The following is a 20,020-nucleotide window of genomic DNA, read 5'->3' as shown; positions in this document are numbered from 1 at the left end:
TTTTAAAGTAAAACACCAAATGGACTATTTAAAAAATAGAAAAGAGTCAAGTTTATTGTTTAAAAAAAAGAAGGGTTCCCCAAAACAAGACACATATTTAATATATTTAAACGCACTTTTGGGGACGTTTAAAAAATACTTCAGTTACAAGCCTAAAGAAAACCTTGCAGATAAGTTATAAACCCATGAAAACTGAGGTTAAGTTACCAATGTTGACAACTAGCCTTTAGCACATGAATGAAACCTATATAAGCGAAGAAAAATTTGTAGAAGTAGCGGCCAAAGGTTAATCTTTCACTCCTCTAAAAGTTTAAATGTCAACATTTGTTGAGTTTCTAGTCTTAATTTCCTCCTTGAACTAAATTGGCATCTTGAAAGGCATTCAGAACAGCAGACAAATGTTAACCTTGATTAAGTATAAAGAAGGACATCTGACAATAGGGTCAAACTACCTGATGTAGTCAAAAGATATTCCATTAAAGACAAGACTTAGTGAAGAATGAAAACTAAGGGTCTCCATACTTTTTTTTAGTCATTAGTATCACTACCTTTTGCACAATAGCAGAGTCAAATCAGTGGGGTGATTTCAAATGGATGACTTTTTGGGGGGGGGGTAATTAGGTTTACTTACCCTTTTTTTTTAAATGGAGGTACTGGGGATTGAACCCAGGGCCTTGTGCATGCTAAGCAGGTGCTCTACCACTAAGCCATACCACCCCCCTTAACAAACGACTTTGCGTTTTAGCAAGGAAACAAAATATTATTGTACACTGCCAAGAAAATCTTTAACTAATATTAATGATTTTTAGTAGTATTTCAGTCATGCAAAATCCTAACCATATAATTTAATAACATCCATTTCCAGACAAGCAAGCCCAAAAGTTAGAACAACAAGAAATTCTTCAACTGTCTTCTGGAAAACTTGTGTATGGAAGTCTATGTATTCACTCAAGATCTGGCACATACAACCAAAAAGACACATAATAACATGTTGGCAAGGATATGGAGAAAGTTTAACCCTCATACACTGCTGGTAGACATGTTAAATGGTGCACTTTAGAAAATAGTCTGGTAGTTCCTCAAATAGTTAAAATGATGACAGAAAAAAAAAAAAAACATAGAGAGATCCTTAGTTTTACATTAGGTCCAGTCTTTCATGGACTATCTCTTAACCATAAGACCCAGCAATTCCACTCACAGGAATACACTCAATAGAAATGAAAACATGTGCAAACAAATACATGCAGATGAATGTTCATGGCACATTATTCATAATAGCCAAAAAATGGAAACAACATAAATGTCCATCAACAGAAAGAATGAATAAACAAAATGTGGTATATCCATACAAGGGAATATTATGTGGCAATAAAGAGAAATGAAGTTCTGAGACATGAATGAACCTTGAAAACATGATGTTAAGTGAAAGAAGCAAGTCACAAAGGACCACATATTGTATGATTCCATTTATATGAAATGTTCAGAATAGGCAAAACCTGTACACATGAAAAGTAGATTAATGGTTTCCTAGAGCTGAAAGAGGTGAGGCTTTTGAGGGTGACAGCTAAAGATAAGGGATTCGTTTGTTTGTTTTTGAGGTGAGAATGTTCTAAAATTGACTGGGGTAATGGTTTCACAATTCTATAAATACACTTGGAGTCAATGAACTGTGTGCTTTAATAGAGTAAATTGTATGATGTGAAAATTATATCTCAATAAAATTGTTTAAAAAATAATCCAGTGCAATTTTGCTCACTACAGGGAAGTACTTATAACCATGGATACAGAAGAGCATCAAACATAATCCTGCCCTCCAAAGCTTCCTCATCATCTATGGAAAGGATTAGGTTACCGTTTTCTCCTTCTAATTTTCAAATACTTTATCTCATATAATATTTCTTTAAATAAGTGACAAAACACCATTCTACAAATGTGTTTACAGGATGATTGTTTAAAGAATAGCGATCCAAACAAGGTCCATATAACACCTCTATGGTAGATCTCAAAATCATATGCTGAGTGTAAAATAAGTTCAGAACAGTGACAGTATAATTCGATTTTTTTAAACAAAATCACACATAAAAATCAGTACATGGATAAATATGTATGCAAGTGGATAAGTACAGTATTTAAAAAATCTAAATGGATACATACCAAACTTCTCAGAGCAATTACAGTTCTTATTATTATAAAAGTAAGCATGCATTCCTTACATAACTGAAAATTAACCATTTAAAAAACTAACTGTAAGGGAAAGGAGTATGACTTCAATAAACACAGAAGCAACTGTCATGTGGATTACATATCTTACTAGAAAGCTTACAATTTAGCCTTTAGCCTTATTCCTCTTGCTAAAAAAACCTCTCTCCTTTATTGGTTAAAAACTACAAATTCAATATTTACAGATAGAAAAGGAACAAAATCAAATACAAAATATAAAATACAGATACAAAATCCTGGAGCACATTTATAGTAAAGATAACATGGAAGAAATGGTTATAAAATAATCCAGAATTAAAATATCCAAGAGATACATAACCCTCAAAAAAGTGTGATGACCATTAAGTTTAGGTTCTTGGCTTTTACTGTTTTGAGGAGATCATTAATCTGTAAAACAAACCCACTTCCCCCCCTACAGCAAATAATATAACAAAATTCCTACTGCAGAGCACAATATATTGGTATAATGATAGGAGGCAGGGGTCTAAATTCCAGTTCTGCCACTTACTAATTGTGGCACAACTGTTAGCCAATCAACTGCTCTCTCTAAGCCTCAGTTTACTCATCTGTAAAAAGCCAAGCAGACATCACTAATGCCTTTTATGTACCCTCAAGGGCTAGAAATTAAGATAGTAGTTTTGAATTTATATAATCATTCACTCTCCCTCCCACACGCATTTTAGCTGTTTCTACCAGTCTGGCTGGGGGAAAGACAGTTGGGAGATTTTCAACCAGGGCATGGCAACCTCTTCTTCTCACCTTTCAATTCCAAAACTCACACTACTAACCTATCAAGGATGGTAGTACATTTGGTTCAACCCATGTAAATACTCTTAGCTAGGTTACTGTTACTTATGTCCCTTTAGGTCACTGTTTTCCAAGGCACATGGCTCATGGCTCAGAGTTAAACACTGAAATTTAAGTAGATAGTGACATGGATTAAAGTGTACTAAAGCCACTTTAAAACTGGTGTCTCCACATTATCAGCTGTGAGAGTATTAAATTATATTGCTAACTTTTTTCTTCTGAGTGATTTACTTTTGAAATAAAGAATAGATTCAAACTTAGCACTATAAAAATTAATCTCACTTACTTGCATTTCCTTAATGGGGAAAAGTGGTCCAGGTGACCAATAGAAAAATGACTGAAAATAGCCGGTACCAACAGTTTAAAGTCAAATCGGTATGGGACTGAATCACTGAACCACTGTATGAAACTAGGCAAATCACTTAAGCTCTATTAGCTCTGGTCTTCTCCATCTGTGATTAAAAAAAAAAAAAAAAAGGAAAAACCACCCACCTTAGAGGTATTACAAGGATTAAATAAAGTAATACTATATATTGGGGATGTGGGTAAAATAGTGCCTGAAATAAAGGTGGTGCTCAGTGGGAGTATGGGAGGATATGCATGAACCATCCTTAACATGAAACTTTAACCAATCAAGCCAACCAGTTTTAACCACTTTATAAACTTCCAAGCATACTACAATTAAATAGTTTGCCCCACATAGAGGCCAGATTATTCAACAAGTTACAGTATTTACTTAAAGATCTAACTGAAACATAAAGGCTTTAAATTGTTCATCTAAATCAAAAATGCTAAACCAAAGCTGAGAACTCAGCACCCTGAATCTATCTCTCCCTTCAATCTCCACTAGATGATAAACTCCATGAGGGAAGGGATAATCTTTTTATTCACTACTATATATTATATTATAACCCTAGCACAGTATCTACTACATAATAGGCGTTTAATGAAGGTGTGCTCATAAACAAATGAATGTTCTTTAATCTTTTGTACCTCAGTGTCCTCATTAATGAAATAGAAATACAAGGCAACTTCTGCTACAAGGAACTCTAAGAAATATTCTCATTTGTCTGTTCTTGGGAAATGTTTTTATATTTATACTATTTTGATGCTGTTACAAATTTTATTACTTTTTAAATCTCAACTGCCAATTATACACTGCAAACATACAGAAATACAATAAATTTTCTTAGATTGAACTTGTATCCTAGATAAACTGAAGCTCTAGAAGTTTTTTATAGATTACTTAGAATGTCCTATATGCATAATCATGTCATCTATAAGACATTTAAAAAAATAAACATAGTTTTACTTTTCCTTTGCAAAATATAAGCTTATTCCTTTTATTTGCCTTAATGCACCTGGCTAGGACCTTCAGAACATGCTGAACAGAAGTTATGAGAACAAATATCCTTGACTTGCTCTGAACATTAGGTTAAAGCAGTCAGTATTTCACCATTTAAGTATGAGGTTCAATGTAGGTTTAACAGACGCCTTTCATCAGCTTGAGGAAGTTTCCTTCTATTCCTAGTTAGCTGAGAGCTTTTATCACAAATTAGTGCTGAACTATGTTCAAATGCCTTTTATGTATCTATTACAAGTTCACTTAGCTTTTCTCCTTTATTTTAATTTGGTGAGTTACATTGACTTTTAATGTTAAATCTACCTTGCAATTAATTGGGATTAAGCCTAATTGGTCGTGATATATTATTATATTTATATAGAGAGAGCTAGATTCAATTTGCTAATATTCTGTTAATAGGTTTTGCACATATATCCATGAGGGATATTGAGCCATAGTTTTCTTTTTTCATAATATCTTTGCCTGGTTTGGTATCAAGGTAATGCTGGGCTCATACGTGTTTTCTGAAGATTGTGAAAATTTTGTTATTATTCCTTCCTTAAATGTTTGATAGACTTCACCAATAAAGCCATGTGGGCCTGAACTTTTCTTCATGGAAACACTTTTAATTACAAACCCAATTTCTTTAATAAATACAGGGTTATTCAAATTTGGTTTCTATTTCATTTATTTCAACTCCTTATTTCTCTGCTATTTAGTTTGGTCTTCTAACTTCTTAAGACGGAAGCTTGGGTCATTGATTTTAGACCTTTCTTTTGAAGTGATAAGTTTCCTTCTAAAGCACTGCTTTAGCTGCCTACAACAAATTTTGACAGACTGTTTCATTTTCACTCAGTTCAAAATATTTTCCAATTTCCCTTCTGAATTCCTCTTTGATCTAAAGTTTACTTAGAAGTATGTTATTTAACTAGCAAATATTTGGAGATTTTCCAGGTATCTTTTTGATTTCTTATTTAATTCTGTTGTAGTCAGAGTACTTTCTATATGATTTCAATCCTTTTAAATTTGTTGAAACGTGTTTCATAGTCCAAGATATAGTCTATAGTCTATTTTGGTAAATGTTCCATGTGCACTTGCAAAGAATTTGGGCATAGTGTTCTATAAATGCCAATTAGATACAGTCCATTTATAGTATTGTTCAAGTCTTTTATATATCCTTGCTGATTTTTTTGCCTACCTGTTCTATCAGTTATTGAGAGAAAATATTGCAATTTCCAACTGTAACTGTGGATTCATCTATTGCTCCTTCCAACTGTCAGTTTTTGTTTCACTGTTATTTGATGCATAAACATTAAGGACTACTGAGTCTTCTCAATGAATCGATTCTTTTTTCATTATAAAATGCCCTTCATTATCCCTTGTCATAGTTTCCTTGTTCCTAAGTCTCCTTTGTTTAACACAAATATAATAACTATAACCTTTTTATATACCTAGTGTTTATACAGTATCTTTTCCCATCCTTTAAAACACAGATACAGTGCTTGCTTCAGCAGCACATATACTAAAATTGGAACGATACAGAAAAACTCAGCATGGCCCCTGTGCAAGGATGACACACAAATTTGTGAGGTGTCCCATATTTAAAAGATAAAAATAAAAATAAAATACAAAGATACAAGTTAAAAATAAAGTGGGCTTCTTGTAGATACCACATAGTTGGATCATATAACAGTGAGACCACTTACAATTTATTTATCATATACTTGGGCTTAAATCTACTATGTTGCTATTTTTTTCCCCTAGCTTTTGTTTCCTTTCCTCTTCTTCCTTCTTTAGGACTGAGGTGCATTTTTTTAAGTATTTCATTTCATCTTCAGTAAGGGAGCATTAGCTATTATTTTTGTTATTTTCTTAATGGTATGCATATTTAACTTGTCATAGTTTACCTCCAAGTAATCTGAATATTATCTGAAATCAATAACATAGACCAGATCTTAGAATTTCATTGGGATCAAAGGTTTGTTAGTAAAAGCAGGATCTCATTATAGCAAGTATCACTATAAAAAGTTCTATACAGGTAGCCTACAACAAAAATTTTCTTTTAAATTTCTATTTCAGAAATAAATAAGAATTTGGAGAACTAGTTAAAATAAGTTACCTACAACAAATAATTCTGTTCAACAGATCCTCAGGCTCTACTCCAGAATATGTAACAATTCTTTAAAAATTTTCCTTATTGAGTGCTATTAGGTAAGACCTTTTAGCTTTGCTCCAGTGTCTAGCATGACATACAGGTTCACCTGACCTTTCCCCACATGAAATATTTTAAAATCATCTCTAGAGAAATCCTTCAAAACAAGCCACCAAATTATAATATAGTATTAAAAAATAAAAGGCATTATATGCCATCAATTATCTCTAAATAAATTAAATCTTTTAACTTTCTAATTCACTATAGAGAGCTCCTGTTTCTTTCTCCAGGACCTACAGAGTTGTGACTTTCAATAATATGTATAATTACAAATTAATTCCATTATCTCAAAATATGAAAGTCTATGATGGTGAGAGTTTATCTGTAATAGTACTTGTAGCAGAACTTAATAAATGTCTTCGTCTAAACCTCAAAATATATACTATTGACACAAAATTCAAAAGGGCCTTGAAAGTTATCTGGTATAGAGATTTATTCTTAGATCCCCAATAAGTCCTAAAGATAATAATGGGGGTCCTGAACTATTTTTCACCACACAGCCCATTTAAAATGCCAAATTGTGGAAGGAAGGGGTGTACAGCTGAGTGGTAGAGTGTGTACCTAAACATGCAGAAAGCCCTGGGCTCAATCCCCAGAACCTCCATAAAAAATAAATAAATAAAATTGAAATGTACTTTCAAAAAATTAAATAAAATGCCAAATTGACTTCACTTTCGGTAAAATTTTACCAACTCAGTATAAATGAAAGGATTTCAACTCTACGTAGTAAAACTCACCTCATACCTCTCTAAAGCTCTAATTATAAAATTGGAGAGATAAGGTATTGCTTAATAAATTCAGTTTAATAGAAAACAGGGCTTGTAAAACATGGCCTCCCAGGGAGTGAAGGGAGAAATAAAAGACTGGGATAAGTTTTAGTCCACTCTCCTATACAATAACTTTCCATACAACATCTCTAATAATTACTTACATGCTCCTGCTCAAGTACTTCCTGTCAAAGAGAAATACCATACAAAGCAACGTGTTCTAATTTGAAACAACTGCCAGACAACAGTTTTTAACCCTATTCTCAATCATAGAACTTCTTAAGAATGCAATGAAAACCATGGGCCTGTCCCTCTGAAAAAGACACATCCATAAACATGTATATATAAATTTTTACCTATCATTTTACAAGGCTCAAGAACCCTGACATCTGTTTGTGGACTCCCTTAATTATGGGGAAACAGATGTTCTCTTTCACTGATGAAGGAATATAGTTATATTCCTCTTCTCTATGAAGAGGAATGTGGATATAAGTACCAAAATTACAAATGCTCATATTCTTTGACCCAGCAATTCCACTTCAAGGGATTTACCAAGTAAACATACATAAACACATTGAAATGACATTATGTACAAGGATATTCACTATAGCATTGCTTATGTCAATAAAGATGGACTGTTGTCCATCTAAGTGTCCACAGATAGGAAATTGGTTAAATTATGATTAAGCTGTACGATGGAATATTAGGCAGTCTTGAAAAAAGAAAGGATAAGGAAGCTCTATATGTACTAATTTAATTAGCTCTGTATGTAACAATTTCTAAAGTATTTTAAACACAAAAAGCAAAACACAATAATGCACATAATATACTTGTCTCTATTTTTTAAAAATGGATTGAGTGAATATACATATGTATTTGCACAGGCACACACAATATATACGTCATATGATATATACATATGAGATACATACATACACACACACACACATATTAAATACAAGAAACTTTTAATAGCTGTCTCCAGGGAAGGAAACCAGATGGATACAGGAAAGGCATAGAAGAAATGTCTCACTGTGTATCTCTGAAATCTTTTGAATTTTGTACTATGTGACTATATCACCAAATCAAAATTCTTAAAAACAAACAAACAAAATAAAACTCTGTCTTCGACCCTAAGCACTTTTGCTAAGTTTCAAAACCCAGCTTTTCTACACTATCTTTCTGTGACTTGTTCATAGTAATATTTTATCAGAATTCTTCTTACATTGTTTAACTACGAAAAGGTCTCATCTTTCCACATACAATCTGACATCAGAGCAAGTTAATTACACTCTCTTCTTTTAGGCTTATAATTCCTTCACGTCTCCATTTTTTTTAAATGCAGGGAGTGAATATACATATATATCTGTGCATCCTTCTTTTAAGTTCATAAGACTTTCACATCTCCATAACTACTCTCAGTTGCATGCCACAGTCACACAGGTCCATGACTCCCTGATTATAAGTGCCTCAAGAGTATACAGTGCATTCAGTTGATTTTTTTTTTTAATCTTCTGGAACACCTATACACAGTATAGAATCAATAGAAGTTAGCTGAACTCAACTGCTGAAAAATCTGGGAACTTAAATTTCAGTATAGCTATTATGTCTCTTTTCCTTCAACTTATCCAGATTATCACACAGGCAAATCAAACACCTTTTCGTAAGAAGTTGATGGAATATTTTGTGCCTTGATTCCAACTAGTTAATTGTTAATATAATGGAGACTGGATAAGTTAGTTTCGGTTTGATGCTAGTAGCTTCTGCCAAATCTGAATTTTAAATCTGGCTACTAAAGTTAATTAACATAACAATATATCCTTAACTAGATAGAGGTACCATCTCCTGATTATCAGCTGGCCCTTCAGATTACATTTTAATTCCACAATTAATCCTAAATATTCCTCTGGAGTCAGGCAAAATAGGAATTAAATTAACACCAACTCTGGCACAGTTTGTTATAAAGTCACATAATTACTCTTTATAGAAAGAAGCAAATTTATCAGTCATACGGTCACATCCATTACAGCAGATACCATCACCATGTTATCTTTATTAACAATCTTCATAGGACTTAATATTTGAGGCAATACTGGTTAAAATAAAATTCTAAAACAGCAAATTTGGAAAGCCACTTGCTGTTATCATGCTACAATTAAACTACGCTTTGGTTAAAAAAAAAAAAAAGGCTATTCTATGTAACTCACCAAACTACATAATGGCTTAGTTCTTCAACTTCCTAGACCAATAATACTATCTGTAAAAATAACTGCAATTTGAGTTTTGTTACTAGTTCTTCTGCAGATACTAACAAAATTTGTAAGACTTCTAAGGCTTTTGCTGAATATGGACTAAAAGAAAAAGAATCATCGTTTTCTGGCTGCACTTTGTCAATGATAAGGATGAGGAGGGGTCAAGCTCCAACAAGAGTCAATTTTAATACGATCCACTTCTATGTATACACAAAAAGAACTGAAAGCAGGGGCTCAAACAGCTATATGTACACCCATGTTCATAGAAGCATTACTCACAGAAGCCAAAACGCAGAAGCAACCCAAGTGTCCAGTGACACATACATGGATAAATAAAATGTGGTACATATATTGGAAAAGTATTTAGCCTTTAAAAAGAAGGAAATTCTGACGCATACTACAACATGGATGAACCTTGAGAATATTATGCTAAGCGAATTAGCCAGTTGCAAAAAGACAAATACTGTATGAGTCCACTAATATGAGTTTTCTAAAGTGTCAAATTCACGGAAACAGAAGAGTAAAGTGGTGGTTGCCAGGGACTGAGAGGAGGTGTAATCGAGAAGTTATTGTTTAATGAGTATACTTTCATTTTTGCAAGATGAAAAAGTTCTTGAGGGGGATGGTGGGGATGGTTGTACAAAAAAGTGAATGTACTATACACTCAAAAATGGTTAGAATAAATTTTATGTTATGTATACTTACCACAATTAAAAAAAGAGTAAAGTTTGATAACCAACCTCTTCTTTTATCTCCCTCATTGAGTTGGGATTAGGAAACAGACATCATTCTTTTCTAAAGAATATTTTAAGAAAAATACCCCACCTCTATTTTTCTGGCTTCTGTCTTTAGAGTATATTTAACGGGCAGAACAAGGTGCTTTTCTTGTTCCTTTGGTATTGCCACCCAAATTTCCAGAAGTCTATATATGCATAATGAAGAAGTTTGTAAGGGAAGAATTTTGGCAAGATTTTGTTCTAGCCTTTGTGTCTTACAGTTTTGTATTTTAACCATAATTCGTTCCTTGATAGTATTCATGCCTAAATGGAATTTTTTAGTTTTGTTTTCCCCTATCTCAAATATGGCTCCCTCTTTTGGTATAGATCATCAAAAATAATTTTCTTTTTTTTAACTTTTTTTTATCGAGTTACAGTCATTTTTCAATGTTGTGCCAAATTCTAGTATACAGCACAATAAAAATAATTTTCTTAAACTAGAAGTACCCAGAACTGAACTGACTTCCAAGTCATACAGTTAGTTATTCAACTTCTTAGGAGGTACTAGGGCCAAAGCTAGATTCTTCCTATTTCAGTACACTTTGCAGCATATGAGTTAAAAAAAAAAGGGGGGGGGGTAAGTTAAAAGACTAAGATGTAACTATAATGAAATTCTTTTCTTAGCTCTATATCCCAAATAGCCCAGGAAATTACCAACTGAGTTTCTAAAACTATTAAAAACAATTAAAATTCTCTCTTACTGTGAGCAGTTGACCGTGAACATTATTCAGCACAAGGTTCATCTGTGAAGGGAATGGCACCTCTTATATCTGATGGTTAATGTAGTATAACTATGTTCTATTATTAAACAGTAAAGATAAGATTCTACTAAACTAGTGTAGGAGGAGTGGGAAGAAGCAAAGAGCCTGATTCATCATGAGAATCTTAGAAAATAGGCAAAACTAATCAACCAAATAAGAGCTTTTACTAAAACTCCAGATTCCTCAGACTGCTCTAATCTGCAAAGGAGTGTTCCTTGGTAGAAAGCAAGAACAGTCTAAATTATGAAACAAGATTCCTCAGGAAAGTCAGGGAGGTGGGGAGCTGACCAGTGGGCAAGCAAGTGCTAGGACAAATGACTCCACAACAGAAGCTCTGTGGCCCCACACTAAGCCAAAAGCTACCCTCAAATGAACCAAAAAGAACAAAAAGATGGGAAGGTAAACCTTCTACATGCCAGGCCAAAGTTACCAAATACTCCAGGAATCATTTTTTTTTAATGTGCCTAAAATCTAATAAAGGGATAACTGGGGCTAGAAAAGAACAGTCTCTTTCTAGATTAGGGAAACAGGGCAACTGGACTGTAAAAAGTCAAAGAGAACAGTCTAAGAAGTGCTTAAACATGACTAATACACAAGGAAGCAGATTCTAAGCTAATCCATCTCATTACACACTACATACAGTAGTAGTTAGAATCACGTGAAACCTACCATCAAGAGGCACCTAGCAATTTGACACCCAAAGTAGAGAGGAAGAACAAGACAGACCAAGCCAAATCATCCCTAGACTCCAGTGTGAAATACGAAATCACTGATAATATAACCATATTTGTTTTCTCCTTTCCTTTTTTAAAAATAAAGTTTTAAGAAACACTTCAATTTAATCTTTATTTAACTAAAAGTAAACAGAAAATAAAAAAATAACATAAATGACTAATAGGCATAATGACAATGACAACACTGATCACATGTAAGAAGGAAGAAATCAGATGAAAAGTGAAAACTCACAAGAGGAAAAACCACTCTGACACAAGAGTTCATCCACACTTTATAAGTGCTAAATAATTTTACATTACTGACTGTGATAAAGAAAAATAAGGTATTACCGCACCAAAATCCATGAGAAGACAAGAATTCAGGAAGGTAACATCACTCAAAAAAATATGGTTTCTATTTGAGGGCATTTGCTGATTCTAAAAATTCTAAAGAGGCTTTTAAACTGAGTTAGCTGTACTTGAGGAGGCCTAAGTGTGTGGAGAGAGAAGAAAGTCAAAGCCCAAGACCTGCCCAGTGAGGGGATTCTGGGAAACCCATCCTATACTTCAAACAAGCACAGGGACAGCCTCTCAAGATAACAGCCACCTAGAAATAAACCAGCCCTCATGAAAACTCAAAGGATAGGATTATGCAGATCAGACAAATTTAAAGAGAAAATAAAGAAGTGGAAGGTATCAGAAGAAATAAAGAAGTGGAAGGAAATTTCAGGGCAAACTATCCCATATTCAGCCCTGGGAAATAAAGACCAGCAATACAGAAAACAGGGTAAGAGCAGAGAAAATACATCAAGAAGGTCTAACATGTGTTTAAAGGAAGTGCAAGGAGGAGAAGACAGAGAGTAAAAGGCAGATGCAATATACGAGGAGACAATGGCTGAAAATATTCCAGAACTGATAAAAAAAAATTAGCAAGCCACAGATTCAAGAAGTCCAATAAATTCCAAGCAGAGTAAAAGTAATTCAACCATTCACAAATATCTGCATATAGATGTTTCTAGCAGTTTTATTCCTAACTACTAAAACTTAGAAGCTACCAAGACGTTCGTTAGCAGTGAGTGAACAAATACACTGTGGTACATCCAGACAATGGAATATTATTCAGTGCTTTTAAAAAAAGGAGAGCTAATAAGCCATGAAAAAGACATGGAGAAAACTTAAATGAATATTACTAAGTAAAAGAAGTCAATCTGAAAAGGCTATATACTGTATGATTCCAACTATATGACATTCCAGGAAAGACAAAACTATGGAGACAGTAAAAAATTTAGTAGTTTCCTAGGCTTAGGGGAAGGAGGGATGAATAGCTGGAGCAAAGAGGATTTTATGGCAGTAAAACTATTCTGTATGATAATATAATAGATATATATCACTATACATTTGACCAAACCCATAAAATGTATAACACCAAGAGTGAGCCCTAATGTAAACTATGGGCTTGGGTGATTATGTCAATGTAGGTTCATCAATTATAATAAATATACCACTCTGTTGGGGTATGTTGATAATGAAAGAAGCTATGCATGGGGGGGGGTGCAACAGGTATATGAAAAATCTCTGTACCTTCTAGTCAATTTTGCTGTGAGCCTTAAACTGCTCTAAAAACTAAAATTTTTGCTAAGTGTATATAGGTCCCCCCAGAATATTCAGATGTAAACAAAGCTCAGGAAAATAATAAAGTAATCCAACTTAGACATAGCTCTCATCCCCACATCATAGTTCAGAAGATCAAAGACAAAGAGAAAATCTCAAAAATGGGCAAAGAAAATGTAGATTACCTTCAACAGAATGGCAATGAGACTAAAAACAAAAAGGTATAATGGAAGTCAGTGGACAACAGTAGACAATGTACTGAAAAAAAATAACAGCCAACCTAGAATTTTAAACCTAGCAAAAACACCACCATTCAAGAATAAAACCAAAAACAGACATTTTAAAGCAGATAAAATGGAGAGACAATCACTGGTAGACCCACAATAGAGGAATTTCAAAGGATGTATTTCAGGTGAAAAAAAAGTATTCCAGATAGAAAGTCAAAGATGTGAAAAGGAATGAAGAAAAAAAAAGTGGTAAACATGTAGGTTAGGCTAAATGAACATAACTATATAAAACAGATTCAATAATAATCTGTGGACTCTTAAAATTAAATATACATACAAACAGTAGATACATGACATTTTTTCATTTATCAAAACCCACAGACAGCACTAATTACAATAGCCAAGACATGGAAACAACCTAAATGTCCACTGATGGATGAGTGGACAAAGAAGATGTAGTATATATATACAACGGACTATTACTCAGCCATAAAAAAAAAGAATGAAATAATGCCATTTGCAGCAACATGGATGGACCCGGAGATTACCATATTAAGTGAAGTAAGTCAGAGAAAGACAAATTATCATATGATGTCACTTTTATGTGGAATCTTAAAAAAAATGCAAATTTTATTTACAAACCAGAATCAGACTCAAGCACACAGAAAACAAATTATTCTTACCAGGAGGGAAGGAATAGGGGAGAGACAGATTAGGAGTTTAGGATTAACAGATATACATTACTATAAATAAAATAGATAACAAGGACCTACTATATAACACAGGGGACTATATTCAATTTCTTGTAATGAGCTGTAATGGAAAAGAATTTGAAAAAATATGTATGTATATGTATAACTGAATTGCTTTGCTGAACACTTGTTCATAAAACTATACTTCAATAAAAAATAAAAATTTAAGAAAAAAGAAAAAAAACCCCACAGAACTATACAACAGAAAGAATAACCCTAATGTTAAACTATGGACTTTAGTTAATAATAATGTATCAATACTGGTTCATCAATTGTAATTGTATACACCACACTAATGCAAGACGTTAATAATAGGAGAAACTGGGGAGATGGGGTGGGAGTAAATGAGAACTCTCTGTACTAACGCTCAATCTTCTGTAAATCTAAAACTGCTGTAAAAAAATTAATTCTATTGATTAAATATACATACATAATAATTAAAGATAAAACAATAGCATGTGAGGTGGGAGAAGAGTAATGGAGTTAAATCTTCAAGGCCCTTATATTGACAAAAAGGAGGGCAAAGGTACTGATTAACACTAATCTTTGATAAGTTAAAAATACATGTTTTAATTTCTGTAGTAACCAATAAAAAGTGCATAACTTACAAACTAGAAGGGGTGAAATGCAATGTTAATAATAATATAACTGACAAAAATTTGAAGGTAGGGGATAAAAGTTATGAGAATATTTATTTCTTTATCTTTCACAATGGAGAATTAATAAATGAAAAAAATTATTTCAAAAGAAGGTAAAAGCATCAGAATGATATAAGAAACACAAGGAAGATTTAAGCCCAAATATACATCCCTGCATTAAATACAACCTTCCAATTAAAAGACAAGAGTTTTCAGACTAGATTAAAACAAGAAACTAGAACAGACCATGCCCATATGAGCAACAACTCTACTTTCATCTTCTTAATACTCCTTTCCAATTCAACAGAGATTTATTCAGTGTATACAATATGTTGAGCATTTGAATAGTCAGAAATAAAGGCATCATCCATGTTCTCAAGGAGACAAAAAGGGGAAACAAATGTGTTATAATAAAAGTAGGTTATCAGGTGCTAATAATGCAACTAGATTGGTGAGGCTATGTGGAAAAGCTATACAGAAGAGGTATCTGGATTGTGCTTCGAAGAGTAAGCTGAAAGTTCATTTGACAAATAAAAAGGAATGGTAGAGGAGACAGCATAAGCCTGAGTACTAACATGACAGGTTATGAGAGCAGTCATGGTTTGAGGTAGCAGAGCACAGCAGTGGGGAGGGGAAGCAGACAACTGGCCGTGAAGCTGAAAAGTTAGGATAGGGAGTTTTAACTTTACCCAGGAGACAATGTGGAGCCTTTAAAGCAACAAAGTAATACAACAATATTGGTATTTTTAGAACTGTAACTGGTGGCAGTTTACAAAAAGATGAATGGGGTAGAAGAGACTGGCTATTACAGTTACAAATGAGGAAGGTCTGGATTAAGGCAGCAGCAGTGGGACAGATAAATTCTAGAGAAAGAAGAGAAATGAGTTAATACCTGACTACATGTGAAATGAGGGTAGACTTAAATAAACACTGAAGTACAGATGGTTCCCAACTTATAATGGTTTCACTTATGATTTTTCAACTTTATGATGGTGCGAAAGTGATACGTTCAGTGGAAACTATACTTCAAATTTTGATCTTTTCCAGGGCTAGTAATTAATATGTGGTACAATCCTCTCTCATGATGCTGGGGCGGCAGTCAGTCTCCTGATCACAAGAGTAACCAACCAATATACTTAGAACCATTCTGTCCCTATACAATCATTCTGCTTTTCACGCTCAGTATAGTGTTCAATAAATGACATGAGATACTCAATACTTTATTTTAAAATAGGCTTTGTGTTAGATGATTCTGCCCAACAGTAGGTTAATGTAAGTGTCCTGAGCACGTTTAAGGTAGGCTAAACTAAGCTATGATGTTTCATAGGTTAGATATGTCAAATGCATTTTCATCTTCCAATATCTCAACTTACAATGGTTTATCAGGACATAACCCCATTCTAAGTCAAGAAAGAACTGTAAATGAAACAGGAAAACAACAGAAAAGCAAACATAATAATAAATTTAGCAACAGTTCCTTAAAATCCACCAATATAATCACTGACTATTTTTCAACATTTATGCTTACTGAGCATCTATGTTCTAAATATAAACACCTAAACACATTTTTTAAAATTACTTGCATTGATATGTACAATAGCTAACACCAGACATCCATAACTCACAGCTTCTAACTGATACAATTCACTAAATGACCAAGAGAAAAGTATTAGTTGGTTAAAGATCCTTTCAGAGGTCAAATGTGATCATTTAAAATGATCATGTGCCAGGCTCACAAATTCATAAAAGGTCAGAAAAGAGATCTCTTTTTAAAAAGAAGACATCAAAAATTTACTAAGTAGTAATACTTTGAACTACATGGTCTTGCTTCAGGCTCTTATAAAGTGAAGGTTCTTACTGTACCAAAACAGACACTCCCACTTTTCATGCCTTCTCATTTTGCTATGCCTTTCAATACCATCAACATACTGCATAATCCTTTTTCTTCAATACAACTGAAACCCATAATGTTAATCAAAAAAGTAAGTTATAATAAGGAATCTTAAAAAAATAACACCTTAAACATTTTCCTTAAACTTAAAACATATAAACATTTATTCTGTTGCCAACATTTTGATACAGGCCTTTTGAGTTACAGATCCACTGACTGTAGTTTCACACTGTCTTACACAAACCACACCCACAATGCATTATCTACAATTTCCAGTTTCGATTTCTTTAAAAATGAAGCAAGAACTTTAAAGATCCTTGCCAAAGACCTAAATGAAGAATTCTTCTAAATCAAAAAAAAATTTAATAAATTTCTATAGATATCTCCTTATTGACTCACTTCATATGCAGTCTTTCCAACACAGTTTACTTAGTTTTCACAGAATCAATAATTCTTTCATTTTACAATCAATCATACGTCACTGGCTAACAAAATTCTGTATTAAATTATAAAAAATTATGTAATTATAATACAAGTGCAAGTTGTCATGAAGTGATCTAAGTCTACAAATCAACTGGTGGGAGCAATGCAGTGGGCATTAGTCAGTATGTCTTATAAAAAGACAAAGAATGTTTATTAAGACTAGTACCCCTGTTATGAAAGATCTGAATTATTCACTTATTTCTTTTATTGTACTTGGGACAGTACCTGGCACAGAAAGTACTATATAAGTATTTGCTATTATATTAGCATTAAAATTCAACTAGGTAGATAACTGTGCATCCAAGGGTGGAATTCCACCTACTTTACAGTCTCTAGAATCACAAACGACCTATATTTAAATTACCAAAAGGGAATAGAACATGAAATATAAACTGCATTAAGTTCTCATTGAAAACATGAATACAAGGTACAGTTAGTTTCACACTACTGGAGTACTAGTACTTAAAGGAAGAGATCTGAAAAAAAGGATAGCTCACATATTAGGTCAACAAGAAATGAAGAAGGAGATTCAAAATCTAATTAACCTATCACCTCAAAAAATGCTAAGAGGATGGTTACAGGTCCTCCTGAAAAGTACCAGTTAGACCAGAAGAGGAAAGTCCTCCTTCTGTAGCTTCTCAGTAGCACATTAGGCTACTTTCCTCTATTATCAACTCACTAATGACAGAAAACATCAACCTCTTAAACAAAAACCACATGGTGTATCCCAAAGTGCAAAACAAGTGTTTTTGGCTTACCAGTTATTATAAGTTAAATATGCTAGAAAGAAAATTAATGTATATAAATGTAATATACAAAAAACTTTTAAATTTACAAGTAACCTAAATATAAGTAAAGAGCAACTTGAATACTGTAAGTATAAATTTAGTGGCTTGGTCATTTTCTTTTAGCATAAGTTTTGTGATGCATATCTAGTTTGCAGGTGCAACATACTTGAGGCAACATGACAGAAGATCTATAATAACCACAAAGTTCAGAGACTGCAGCTACTTAAAACATGAAACACTTTTGTCCACTAGGAAAGAATCCACAGTGGCACTGACTTTCTTCCTTCTATGGACATCAAAAAGTACTGAAAGTGTTATGAATAGCTAGGAGAAACTCAAGAGACAGCCCATGAGGCTGAAGCAGTCCCACTAGATGGCACTATCACAGGAAAGTCACTCTGCTCTCCCACCTGGAGCAAGAGCTGAAAGTGCTCTTGATCTTTGCAAAACTGAAAGCTGTCATCAACACAGTGACATCGTCACTGCGATATTATGGTTCATAATGAGGAATTCAAAGCTGGAAGGAATTTATCCAAACACACCTTTTCTCCCAGTACCATGGCCTCCTCCCCACTCTTCTTTCAAAACAGTGTATCTGAGAGATACCATGTCTTGAGGGCAAAAGAAGTCCTACAAAATGGAGATTTTGTTTTCTTCTTCCTAACTACAGGAAGAAAGCTACAGGATAATTTACTTGCTTTTTTTCTCCTTTAAGTTTCTTTGCTATGGGAAAAAATACTGTCCTGCTAATCCTTGAATAACATATTTATTGTAATCAATATACCTACCATGACTGGAAATATCAAAATAACATAAAATTAATGGCATAAAAACATTTGAATGTAAATGAACTTCTTTCTATACATATAAAGGTAGAACTGCCTATTAGACAGATAGATTGTGTTTTCTGACACCTTAGTTACATGATTTTCAGTTGGGCCTGGGCAGCAAAATTCACAATGTCACTCATTTCCATAACTTATGCTCTACTCCATCAAAAGTATACTTGGATATAGCTATCATGAACCTAGAAACAGAAGGAAAGAGAAGCATCCTAACAACGAAGCCCAATGAGGTTAAATCACATACAATTTGAATACAAACTTACTTTTACTCAGTAGGTGACCATTTGAACACAAATTTGGATAGAGCCTTTTGTTGAATTCCCAAGTTAAAAGACACAACAAAGGTCACTGTTAGGTAATCAACTGAAACAGAGATCAATTTAATACTCAAATAAACTGCTCATTTACAGTTGAAGCTACTTCACCTAGAGCAGAAAATTTACATTTATACATGTAACTCAATATATAACAACAGTCAGGAGTAATGGCCACTCCAAAGTGCCACGGAAGTCCATTACTGAATCAAAGAGACTGAAGAAACCAAGAACCATGAAATGTGTAATAAATCCTGTTCCCACAGTACCTTATCCCAGTTCTAACATATTCTCACCACAGTATCGTCTGTCTGCCGCACTCACTCTCTCCACAGTGGGGGGTTGGAAGCACTGTACTGAGGTGTCATCCCCAACACCCTGCATAATGCCTAGTATGCAGTAGGAACTCAATGTTTGTTGAATGAACAAAAGCTATCAAGTTACTCTAGCTCACCAAAATTATGAGAGTCATCAAAGTAGCCAGTTCTCTCAACTAAACCTTGACAAATATCTCTTTTAAAAAGCTACTGACTAAAGCATCCTAGTAAGATCTACGGCACCATGAGAAATAAGATTTCTTGAAAAGTACAGGAAGAAATATATCACATGACGTCAAAGATC

At 33.6% G+C, this 20,020-nt stretch overlaps 1 protein-coding gene and 1 non-coding gene across 6 annotated transcripts in view; one reads left to right on the top strand and one right to left on the bottom strand.

Moving 5' to 3' along the window:
- The window catches only part of TLK2 (tousled like kinase 2), a 114,648-nt gene that overhangs the window by 77,118 nt on the left and 17,510 nt on the right, over positions 1 to 20,020 (bottom strand). The window lies entirely within an intron of this gene.
- On the top strand, positions 5,868 to 5,974 carry LOC116283752 (U6 spliceosomal RNA). Its single transcript, XR_004193463.1, has one exon. It is a non-coding gene; the product is annotated as a U6 spliceosomal RNA (small nuclear RNA).

The sequence above is a fragment of the Vicugna pacos genome, chromosome 16 (assembly GCF_048564905.1).
Source record: "Vicugna pacos chromosome 16, VicPac4, whole genome shotgun sequence".
Classification (NCBI taxonomy): Eukaryota; Metazoa; Chordata; class Mammalia; order Artiodactyla; family Camelidae; genus Vicugna; species Vicugna pacos.
The sequence above is the reverse complement of the archived record's forward strand: the minus strand, read 5'-3'. Positions and strand labels throughout refer to the sequence as shown.